Raw genomic sequence first — 13,055 nt, 5'->3', positions numbered from 1 at the left:
CAAGTTTGCACGTATTGAGCGCCTCTCGAGTAATGTAAGTTTCTGATCACAAAAAGACCGTGTATGGCTTGACATACATAATGGAAATGGATTCAAATTTCCCGATAATTGCAAACTGCTAGACCCATCTGGAATTTCACGTAATTAAGGACAGTACGAACATGCTGCAGAGATAGGCGATGCAAAGTGAAAAGCTAAATAGAGGCTGAGTTTTGGAAAAATCAAAATTTATAATTCTGTGTTTCATTTCTTTTTTTGAAAAAAATACACATATATATGCCCGAAGGCATAATGTGCATGTGTGTAAATTTTGTTGATGAAATATATTAAAATGAGAGCTACACAAGAAGAAGAAGAAAACAAATCTATTATACTTTTCAACACTTGGAACTGTTAATTCTCAAAGTCCATGATTTTGATACTTTTTTTGTGCAGCTCGCAATGGGATGGTATTTTATCACGAAATTTTACACACGTATACATTAAATCATTGTATACGTGCATATCTTTGAGAATTTTTTAACTGAAAAGTTTGAATTATGATTTTTCTTCACCCTGTTCTGATCGTGTAAGCGATTCAAAGCTAGTTTTTTTAGGCTGTACAGTGGAGCTAGCTAGTAGCATCCATCTCTTATGTTCGATCTGTCCAACTTCCGCTCACGAACGCACGACGACGAGTGGGCTTTGGACCGTGTGCGTATCCGACTCCCAGATCAAGAATCCTTGTGCAACCTCGGCCCCATGATGGCTTACTTGGAAGGTGAGCTTCTCCCCGGGCCGCGAGAAGGTCAGCGACTTCGGCGAGAAATCCAGCCCCACGTCATGGTCCATGGACAGCCTGCCTGTGTACTGCTCCACGGGCCCCATGTTCGTCAGCGTCCGCCGCACCGTGGTGTTGGCCGGCACCACGATGCTCGGGTAGTTGAGGTCGACGTCCGACACAGGGGGAACGATCTTGCAATTCAAGTTCAAGTCCTGGATGATGTCTTGCAGGGCGTAGTAGTCGTCGTCGTCGTCGAGCTTGGCGAAAAGATGGCAAACGTACCCAGCGTAGTCTCTGACCTCCAGGTCATAGACGAGGCCCGGATCGACGGCCCGCGTGGCGTTGACGTGCCCCGCGCCTAGAGCGAAGGCGCTCGCCGGCTGGTGCTTCTCGTTCATGATCCGGTTGCCGTCGTTGTCCAGGTCATCGGCCGTGGTCATCATGGCTGACCTGATGGCCGCCGGCGACCAGTCCGGGTGCAAGCTCTTGAGAAGGGCGACCACGCCGCTGACGTGCGGCGCCGCCATCGATGTTCCGGACTTGAATCTGAAAGGCCCCCGGTCTGGGCTCGCGGTGGCGGCGGCGAGGATGTTGAGCCCGGGCGCCAGGATGGCGGGCTTCATGATGTGCGGGTTGTTGCGGCTCGGGCCACGGCTAGAGAAGTACGCGACCGTGGGCGACTGCCCGACGCCGAGCCGCGTGCCCTTGAAGAACACCTGTGCCGCGGAGTCCGGGTACTGGCTGTAGTCCTTGAGCTTGCGGCCGACGGCGGCGGGCTCCTGCACGACGGAGGACCCGTACTCCTTGAAGCCCAAGGTGAAACCAGATCTCTCCCGGCCGATGAGCGCGACTTGAGCCGCGCCATTGTCGTAGAGATTTTTCATGATGCGGGCCTGAGCATCAACATTAACCCGGGCATAATCGCATATCAGGATGTGGCCCCTGGTGCGGTCGGCGCTCACGTTCTTGCACAGGTTACCCTCACCGGGGTAGTGAAGGGGTTGGTAAGCGGTCGAGTTGGCCCCTGCACCAGCGCCTCTCCTTCCACTAGGTCGCCCGACTCCAGCACAAAGTCGGCGGCGAGCCTCCGGTCCACCGACCCGGCGGCCACCGTGTGATCTCCCACGGCGAATCGTTCTTGATGGTGGACGGGTTGGGGCCTTTGTTGCCAGCAGAAGTCACAAAGACGACACCCTTGGCCACCGCACGGAATGCGCCAATGGCCAAAACGTCTTTGTCCAGCGGTAGTACCGCCCTAGTACCGAGGGAGATGTTGATCACATCGACCCCATCGCTCACCGCCGTATCAATCGCATGAACTACGTTCGAACGGAGGCATCCAGTAGCTCTGCACGCCTTATAAACGGCCAAGTGTGCGCCCGGAGCGATCCCGGCGGCCGTCCCAGCGGCCTGTCCGTGGGACGACGAGGCATTGGCCACGAAGTTGCCCACCGCAATGGACGCCACGTGCGTGCCGTGGCCGGTCTCATCGGCAGGGTTGTAGTCCACCAAGGACCTGACGCCAATAAGCTTGTTGTTGCAGCGGACGCCCTTGTCCACGCCCGTGCACGCGCCCTTCCACCTGGCGGGCGGCGGCGAGATGCCGGCGTCGTCGAACGAGGGATGGCGCGACTCGATGCCGGAGTCGATCACCCCGATGATGATCCCTTTGCCGTAGCTAGATTTCGCCCACAAGCCGGCGTCCTTCCTCAGGCCGAGGAACTCGGGCGAGCGGGTCGTCGTGGGGTACATCATCCCGTCCGGGAACCAGCGCCCGAAGCCGGGTTTCCTGGACGCGGCGTCCAGCTCCTCCTCCGTCAGCAAGGCGGCGAATCCGTGAAAGATGGTCTTGTACGAATGGAGGAGCCGCGGCTCGCCGTGGGCGGTCATGTCGTCGGGGAGGAAGGACCGGTACCAGCCCTGGCGCGCATCGTCGTCCATGACCTGGGCGTCCGCTCGAGGCTTGAGAAGGATGATGTACGTCTTGTACTCCGAGGACGGCGTCGGCTCTGCCGCTGTGAGGCTCGGGCTGGGAGGGGAGGATGGGTGGCCGGTGGAGGAATGGACGGCCGGTGGAGTGGAGAGGAGGAAGGTTGTACACAAGCAGAGTGCAAGTGCTACGGGCGCCATTGCCATTGCCATTGCCATTGAGCACGTACCACCTCGTAAGTCGACTACGGCGAGGATCGGAGCGCAGCAGGATTGCTTATATAGGCAACATATATGGGTAATGCCGTTCGGCCGGCGCTAACCGCGTCGCTCTTGATTAAGAAAACAAAGAAAATATGCCATATATACCATCATTAAAACACGAAAGTAACCACGTTACATATGTAGTAAGCACTCCAAACAATTAAAAAAACCACGGAAGTAAATAAAAAAGTTGCAATGGTATTATTGAATTGACACTGACCGTGATTATTTGGGGGTTTATTATCCGTGTTTCTTATTTTCTTAAGCTACAATCCGGCCATGCATGGAACTATTTGATTTGTCAGCACCTCACACGTGCAGCTATTAACTAGTAGTAGAAATTATTTCCGAATTTCACATGAAAAGTTTCCTTTTATCATGACGAATAATATTACACTAATGTTTTATATATGTACATCTATTTATACCCTATAAATAAAAGCAAGAGAGATGACAGATCCAAGCAATTATATATGTACATCTATAATATCTGACTGCCCCTAATCCGTCTGTGGTTAACTCAACAAGCCACACAACTAGCCACTAATCCTGACCACCCGTTCGAAAAAAATAACCCACGGCCGCGTACGCACGCACGCCCCGCACAGGACGTTCCCCCGCCCGCACCTCCGCCCAACGAACAGAGCATGGCCGGGGCCTCCACCCCATCCTCCTCCGCTTCTCCCCGCCTCCATCCTCCGCCTCCGCCGCCACAACACTAATGCAAAGGCATGTAAACTGCCGGGAGAAATCACTTTACAGGGCAGACAAACTGCCGGGACAACATTTCTCCCGGCAGATAGAACCGCCACGAGAACGGCTCCCGGGGATTACTTCTCCCGGCAGATAAACTCTTCCCGGCAGTTTTTCTGCCCTCGCCGTTGTGTTTGCCGGCAGTCTGTTTTCTCCCAGCAGATTTTTCAAAACACATGAAACTTCAATTAGCGGCAGTCCAACTGCCTGCAGAAGCTTGTTCACCCGGCAACTTCTATGCCAGCTGGTGGATTTCAGTACGAAATTAGTCTAGGCATCCCTAATGTAATATCCATTTCATCATATTCAAATAATCAGGACAGATCACATAATTTATACATACACTTCAATCACAGAAACATATAGGTCTCATCAAAAATCTTCAATCAAAGTAACATATAAGGCTCATCCAAAACATTAAACTTCATCCGATAAACATAATAACCGTATATATAGAGAGAGGTTCTGCCACAAGTACAGTACATATATGTTAAATGTGCCACAACCAAACTGAAGTGGTGCCACAAAAGGAGAAAGTACATATCTTTCTGAGGGTGCCACACAACTAAAATGAGCATATAGTGGCTTAACCAGCAAAATGAGCAGAGCAAGTGTCTAGGTTCAACAAACAAAGCATATTACATGATCACTGCACCAACTTAATCGTAGGTCTTCCAAATCTTCAGCAGTTTGAAGATCTTCCAAACCTCTGTCAGCTTCTGTAGCTAAACCTGCAACAGATAGGAAATTCAAAATGGAACTTCTGTTGCAAAACCTGCTCAGTTCAAAACAAATTAGAACTTACTGGTGAAAGCTATGACTAAGACTGAGTTAAACATGTATAGCATCATGCCTAGAGTTAATATAGTACTGAGTTTGAATCTTTTTTTTTGCACGGAGTTGAAATTTGTACAAATAGGCAAAACTCTATACAATACTATATATTGAACTAATATGCAAAACTTGAAACAAATAGGCATAACTCTATATTGTGCATAGTACACTGTGTAGTATAAATAGGCAGGGGCGGGCACACGTCAATCCAAATACTCTAGCAAATGTAGCAGCAATACCCATCATAAAGAACCTGTTGACAGAATTGTAGCATCATCCCTGGAGGAAGGAGCTGCCAGTACAGCTAGATAAGTGCCAGGATTGTTTAGTTTCTAGTCACTTGTTGACTGAAAATAGTGTGAACAGCTAGATAAATACACATCTCCTGCAAATATGAGTATTAAGGAATGTTGGTATGAAGGCAAGAAGCTTGCCCATTTTATTTCAACATATTGCCTCAGAATGCGGCTTCCAAAAGGCATCCAACAAAACCAGTATTTTGAATACTCAAAACTAGAATGAGCAATAATAAGAACCTACAGCAGCATGGATCATTGGATTAATGAATATGTTGAGCAGAGGATAATGTGCTGCAACTGCTGAGAGTTTCGACAACAATAAGCTACTACCATTTTTCTAACACACAGAAAAAGCCACTTGAACGTAAAAGTTCACAAAAAATCACATTGTTTACAACATGTCTTGCATGGACACGCTTAACATCAACATATGTAGCAAAGTACTAGCTCCAAGCCAAAAAATCTTTCATGTGCAAGTAGGCAAAACATGCTAAGTCAATTTTTGTTGTTGCACTGAGTTAAACATTTATTATATGAAATATTTTTTCATTTTGTAAACTTCAGTACTGTACAGAGTTGAGGGCATGCAAATTCTTGGAAACATGTATATTACCTCATCCGCTTGCTTGTGGTCGCATTCCTACTTTTGCCATGCGCTTGTCCACTTCCAACTGCATACATAGAAAGCTTTTTAAGCAATCAACCATGATAGTCATTGGTAACTTCCTTGTGTGTTCCAGTTTGTTGCGATGAAATGCCACATCCTTACTTTGTTGTGTGCGCCCTGCTGCCTTCTTTTGCAAAATAAGTATGTTTCATTTTCTTGCAGCACCTCATGTTGAGCGGTGTAGGTTGCACAAAGTTTACAACAAGATGTACAGGGATCAAACATGTACCTTCAGTTTGTTTACCACAAGCACAAGCACACAACCTAGTAGCCTAAATAAGCATTGCAATTGTCATAGTATAACAAGCAAACAAACACAAGAGTCATGTCCATAAAGCAAATAGATGTACAGGCAAGCATACGTGCAGAGAAACACATATAGAGTTAGTAATAAACTTGGATAGATGGTTCAATACAAGCACATTGTAACAGTACCAATAATAACTTAGATAACTTAACTAGTCCTAAGTACTCAGAAGTAAAGCTGATTGTCCCTATTTTCAGTAAGTGATCATGCAAGAAGACAATTTCTTTTTATGGGTGTCAGTACCACTAGAAGGTCTCAGGACACAAGTTGCTCTTGGAGAAAAGATGAAGGGTGTGTTTGGATGCTGCCCCTGCCAGCCCTACCAATCCGCGGGCACGCCAATTTTTTGGCGCACCTTTCAGCCGCCGGCGACTTGCCAAATCATTGGCGCAAAATGAACTAGTGAAACTGCATGAGCCGTGGCCAGCCAAAATATTGGTCAGGAACCAAACAGGTGCGCGCGCCCTGGTCAACGACCAATTTTTTGGTTCGGCTGGTGTAGGATCCGATCCAAACACACCCGAACACATGCCACATATATTACCAATGTCATGGAAAAAATAATGATGGTATCTTTTCATATGCAGAGCTGTTTCTTTCTCCTCTTGGCTTAAGCTGGTCTTGTGCCTTAATCCACTAACTAATGCAGGTCTTGCATTGCACACTGCCTTACAGCTGGTTAAAAAGAGCTTTTGCATCTTTACCTCCTGCCCGTGCATCTACATGCACTAGGGCAATGAAAATGCAGAGTGACATTATGAGGCACCACTGTCCTGCCCTGCATTGAGTTAGACTAGTACAAGGAGTATTTTTCTCAACAAGTTATACTCATGCTAGTTTGTTTTTTTAAACTCATTCAAAGTTCAAATTAGTCCTCCTAGAATTGGAGCTTGCCTGTGTATGTAGAGAAAGAACCCTGATGTTATACTCCTAGAACCTTACTGTATGGCCACAAATTAGTTCTCCTAGAATTGGAGTACCTTGATGTTGAGGATGCAGAGTGTATGACCACAAATTTGGTCATTCTGAAATTAGTTCTTTACTGGAATAACAATATTAGCACTAAAATGTTCAGGTATTCCTAACTGAACCTAACTGAAGTGAATGACAATAATCCCCATCTCTCTCCATAGACCAGAGCAAACACAATAATCCCTTCTCTCTATACTCCAGCACAATAAAATGGATGTATTACTTTGGGGCATCAACTAAAAAACAAAGACTTAAATAATTAGCTTTTTTTCATCTCAAATTAAAATGAACTCCAAAGCTCAAGTAAACAACTTAGTCAGGTATCAACAAATCTAATTAAGGCAATTGTGTAGCTCCACATTCAGAACAAAAAAGGCAATGAAATTGCAACGAAATCTCACCTGTCAAAGAGGCAGTGATGTCTAGGGAAACGATGTTGAGGAGGCAGAGCTGCTTGCACGAGAGGAGGGTCGACGGTCTGCTGCTTCGGGCGCGTGTGAAGGAGGCGGACCCGTGGCTTAGTGCTCGATGAAGCTTGCGGGGAGGCCTGTGAAGGAAATATGCCCTAGAGGCAATAATAAAGTTATTATTTATTTCCTTATTTCATGATAAATCTTTATTATTCATGCTATAATTGTATTAACCGGAAACATAATACATGTGTAAATACATAGACAAACAGAGTGTCACTAGTATGCCTCTACTTGACTAGCTCGTTAATCAAAGATGGTTATGTTTCCTAACCATAGACAAAGAGTTGTTATTTGATTAACAGGATCACATCATTAGGTGAATGATCTGATTGACATGACCCATTCCATTAGCTTAGCACCCGATCGTTTAGTATGTTGCTATTGCTTTCTTCATGACTTATACATGTTCCTATGACTATGAGATTATGCAACTCCCGTTTGCCGGAGGAACACTTTGTGTGCTACCAAGCGTCACAACGTAACTGGGTGATCATAAAGGTGCTCTACAGGTGTCTCCAAAGGTACATGTTGGGTTGACGTATTTTGAGATTAGGATTTGTCACTCCGATCATCGGAGAGGTATCTCTGGGCCCTCTCGGTAATGCACATCACTTAAGCCTTGCAAGCATTGCAACTAATGAGTTAGTTGCGAGATGATGTATTACGGAACGAGTAAAGAGACTTGCCGGTAACGAGATTGAACTAGGTATTGGATACCGATGATCGAATCTCGGGCAAGTAACATACCGATGACAAAGGGAACAACGTATGTAGTTATGCGGTCTGACCGATAAAGATCTTCGTAGAATATGTAGGAGCCAATATGGGCATTCAGGTCCCGCTATTGGTTATTGACCGGTGACGTTTCTCGGTCATGTCTACATTGTTCTCGAACCCGTAGGGTCCGCACGCTTAAGGTTTCGATGACAGTTATATTATGAGTTTATGGTTTTTGATGTACCGAAGGAGTTCAGAGTCCCAGAAGAGATCGGGGACATGACGAGGAGTCTCGAAATGGTCGAGACGTAAAGATCGATATATTGGACGACTATATTCGGACATCGAAAAGGTTCCGAGTGGTTCGGGTATTTTTTGGAGTACCGGGGAGTTACGGGAATACGGGAGAAGAAGTATATGGGCCTTATTGGGCTTTAGGGGAGAGGGAGAGGCAGGCCGGGCGCCCCCCCAAGGCCTAGTCCGAATTGGACTAGGGGGAGGGGCTGCGCCCCCTCCTTCCTTCTCTTCCCTCTTCCCCTTCCTTGTCTCCTACTCCTAATACGTGGAAGGACTCCTAGTTGGACTAGGAAAGGGGGAATCCTACTCCCGGTGGGAGTAGGACTCCCCTAGGGCACGCCATAGAGAGGGCCGGCCCTCCCCTCCTCCACTCCTTTATATACGAGGGCAGGGGGCACCCCATAGACACACAAGTTGATCTTCGTGATCGTTCTCTTAGCCGTGTGCGGTGCCCCCTTCCACCATAATCCTTGATAATATTGTAGCGGCGCTTAGGCGAAGCCCTGCGACGGTAGAACATCAAGATCATCACCACGCCGTCGTGCTGACGGAACTCTTCCCCGACACTTTGCTGGATCGGAGTCCGGGGATCGTCATCGAGCTGAACGTGTGCTAGAACTCGGAGGTGCCGTAGTTTCGGTGCTTGGATCGGTCGGATCGTGAAGACGTACGACTACATCAACCGCGTTGTCATAACGCTTCCGCTATCGGTCTACGAGGGTACGTAGACAACACTCTCCCCTCTCATTGTTATGCATCACCATGATCTTGCGTGTGCGTAGGAAATTTTTTGAAATTACTACGTTCCCCAACAGTGGCATCCGAGCCTAGGTTTTATGTGTTAATGTTATATGCACGAGTAGAACACAAGTGAGTTGTGGGCGATATAAGTCATACTGCTTACCAGCATGTCATACTTTGGTTTGGCGGTATTGTTGGATGAAGCGGCCCGGACCGACATTACGCGTACGCTTACGCGAGACTGGTTCTACCGACGTGGTTTGCACACAAGTGGCTGGCGGGTGTCAGTTTCTCCAACTTTAGTTGAACCGAGTGTGGCTACGCCCGGTCCTTGCGAAGGTTAAAACAACACCAACTTGACAAACTATCGTTGTGATTTTTGATGCGTAGGTAAGAACGGTTCTTGCTAAGCCCGTAGCAGCCACGTAAAGCTTGCAACAACAAAGTAGAGGACGACTAACTTGTTTTTGCAGGGCATGTTGTGATGTGATATGGTCAAGACGTGATGAGATATAAGTTGTTGTGTGAGATGATCATGTTTTGTTGAAGTTATCGGCAACTGGCAAAATCCTTATGGTTGTATCTCTATTGCATAAGATGCAAGCGCCCAATAACTACTTTACTTTATCGCTATGCGATAGCAGTAGTTGCAAGAGCAATTGTTGGCGAGACGACCACGTGACGACACATTGATATAGATCAAGATGATGGAGATCATGGTGTCATGCCGGTGACGATAGAGATCATAACAGTACTTTGGAGATGGAAATCAAAGGCGCAAGATGATGATGGCCATATCATGTCACATATTTTGATTGCATATGATGTTTATCTTTTATACATCTTATTTTTCTTAGTTTGACGGTAGCATTTTAAGATGATCTCTCACTAATTATCAAGAAGTGTTCTCCCTGAGTATGCACCGTTGCGAAAGTTCTTCGTGCTGAGACACCACGTGATGATCGGGTGTGATAGGCTCTACGTTCAAATACAACGGGTGCAAAACAGTTGCACACGCGGAATACTCAGGTTATACTTGACGAGCCAAGCATATACAGATATGGCCTCGGAACATGGAGACCGAAAGGTCGAGCGTGAATCATATAGTAGATATGATCAACATAGTGATGTTCACCAATGAAATTGCTCCATCTCACGTGATGATCGGACATGGTTTAGTTGATTTGGATCACGTGATCACTTAGAGGATTAGAGGGATGTCTATCTAAGTGGGAGTTCTTAAGTAATATGATTAATTGAACTTAAATTTATCATGAACTTAGTCCTGGTAGTATTTTGCAAATTATGTTGTAGATCAATAGCTCGCGTTGTTGCTTCCCTGTGTTTATTTTGATATGTTCCTAGAGAAAATTGTGTTGAAAAATGTTAGTAGCAATGATGCGGATTGGATCCGTGATCTGAGGTTTATCCTCATTGCTGCACAGAAGAATTATGTCCTTGATGCACCGCTAGGTGACAGACCTATTGCAGGAGCAGATGCAGACATTATGAACGTTTGGCTAGCTCAATATGATGACTACTTGATAGTTTAGTGCACCATGCATAATGGCTTAGAATCGGGACTTCAAAGATGTTTTGAACGTCATGGAACATATGAGATGTTCCAGGAGTTGAAGTTAATATTTCAAGCAAATACCCGAGTTGAGAGATATGAAGTCTCCAACAAGTTCTATAGCTAAAAGATGGAGGAGAATCGCTCAAGCAGTGAGCATGTACTCAGATTGTCTAGGTACTACAATCGCTTGAATCAAGTGGGAGTTAATCTTCCAGATAAGATAGTGATTGACAGAATTCTCTAGTCACCATCACCAAGTTAGTAGAACTTTGTGATGAACTATAGTATGCAAGGGATAACGGAAACGATTCCCAAGCTCTTCGTGATGCTAAAAATCGACGAAGGTAGAAATCAAGAAAAACATCAAGTGTTGATGGTAGACAAGACCACTAGTTTCAAGAAAAGGGCAAAAGGAAGAAGAGGAACTTCAAGAAGAACGGCAAGCAAGTTGCTGCTCAAGTGAAGAAACCCAAGTCTGGTCCTAAGCCTGAGACAAAGTGCTTCTACTTCAAAGGGATTGGTCACTGGAAGCGGAACTACCCCAAGTATTTGGTGGATAAGAAAGGATGGCAAAGTAAACAAAGGTATATTTGATATACATGTTATTGATGTGTACTTTACTAGTGTTCATAGCAACCCCTTAGTATTTGGTACTAGTTCAGTTGCTAAGATTAGTAACTCGAAACGGGAGTTGCGGAATAAACAGAGACTAGTTAAGGGTGAAGTGACGATGTGTATTGGAAGTGGTTCCAAGATTAATATGATCATCATCGCACACTCCCTATACTTTCGGGATTAATGTTGAACCTAAATAAGTGTTATTTGGTGTTTGCGTTGAGCATAAATATGATTTGATCATGTTTATTGCAATACGGTTATTCATTTAAGTTAGAGAACAATTGTTGTTCTGTTTACATAAATAAAACCTTCTATGGTCATACACACCAACGAAAATGGTTTGTTGGATCTCGATTGTAATGATACACATATTCATAATATTGAAGCCAAAAGATGCAAAGTTAATAATGATAGTGCAACTTGTTTGTGGCACTGCCGTTTAGGTCATATTGGTGTAAAGCGCATGAAGAAACTCCATGCTGATGGGCTTTTGGAATCACTTGATTATGAATCAGTTGATGCTTGCGAACCATGCCTCATGGGCAAGATGACTAAGACTCTGTTCTTCGGAACAATGGAGCGAGCAACAGATTTGTTGGAAATCATACATACTGATGTATGTGGTCCGATGAATATTGAGGCTCGCGATAGGTATTATTATTTTCCGATCTTCACAGATGATTTGAGCAGATATGGGTATATCTACTTAATGAAACATAAGTATGAAACATTTGAAAAAGTTCAAAGAATTTCAGAGTGAAGTAAAAAATCATCGTGACAAGAAAATAAGGTTTCTACGATCTGATCACGGAGACAAATATTTGAGTTATGAGTTTGGTCTTCAATTAAAAAAATGTGGAATAGTTTCACAAATTCGTGCCACCCGGAACACCACAGCATAATGGTGTGTCCGAACGTCATAGCCGTACTTTATTAGATATAGTGCAAATCTATGATGTTTCTTACCGATTTACCACTATCGTTTTTGGGGTTATGCATTAGAGACAGTTGCATTCACGTTAAATAGGGCACCATCTAAGTCCGTTGAGACGACACAATCTGAATTGTGGTTTGGCAAGAAACCAAAGTTGTCGTTTCTTAAAGTTTGGGGTTGTGATGCTTATATGAAAAAGTTTCATCCTAATAAGCTCAAACCCAAATCGGAGAAATATGTCTTCATAGGATACCCAAAGGAGACTGTTGGGTACACCTTCTATCACAAATCCGAAGGCAAGACTTTTGTTTCTAAATTCAGAGTTTTTCTAGAGAAGGAGTTTCTCTCGAAAGAAGTGAGTGGGAGGAAAGTAGAACTTGATGAGGTAACTATACCTGCTCCCTTATTGGAAAGTAGTTCATCACAGAAATCTGTTCCTGTGACTACTACACCAATTAGTGAGGAAGCTAATGATGATGATCATGTAACTTCAGATCAAGTTACTACCAAATCTTGTAGGTAAACCAGAGTGAGATCCGCACCAGAGTGGTACGGTAATCTTGTTCTAGAAGTTATGTTACTAGACCATGACGAACCTACGAACTATGAGGAAGCGATGATGAGCCCAGATTCCGCAAAATGGCTTGAGGCCATGAAATCTGAGATGGGATTCATGTATGAGAACAAAGTATGGACTTTGGTTGACTTGCCCGATGATCGGCAAGCCATAGAAAATAAATGGATCTTCAAGAGGAAGACGGACGCTGATAGTAGTGTTACTATCTACAAAGCTAGAATTGTCGCAAAAAGTTTTCGACAAGTTCAAGGTGTTGACTACGATGAGAGTTTCTCACTCGTATCTATGCTTAAATCTGTCCGAATCATGTTAGCAATTGCCGCATTTTATGAAA

At 45.0% G+C, this 13,055-nt stretch overlaps 1 pseudogene; it reads right to left on the bottom strand.

Moving 5' to 3' along the window:
- Nucleotides 1–657: 657 nt before the first annotated feature.
- LOC123059550 (subtilisin-like protease 3) lies at nucleotides 658–2,518 on the bottom strand (annotated as a pseudogene).
- Between the last annotated feature and the right edge of the window lie 10,537 nt (nucleotides 2,519–13,055).

The sequence above is a fragment of the Triticum aestivum genome, chromosome 3A (genome assembly GCF_018294505.1).
Source record: "Triticum aestivum cultivar Chinese Spring chromosome 3A, IWGSC CS RefSeq v2.1, whole genome shotgun sequence".
Classification (NCBI taxonomy): domain Eukaryota; kingdom Viridiplantae; phylum Streptophyta; class Magnoliopsida; order Poales; family Poaceae; genus Triticum; species Triticum aestivum.
Note: the sequence above shows the minus strand (reverse complement) of the source record. Positions and strands in the feature narration are given on the sequence as shown.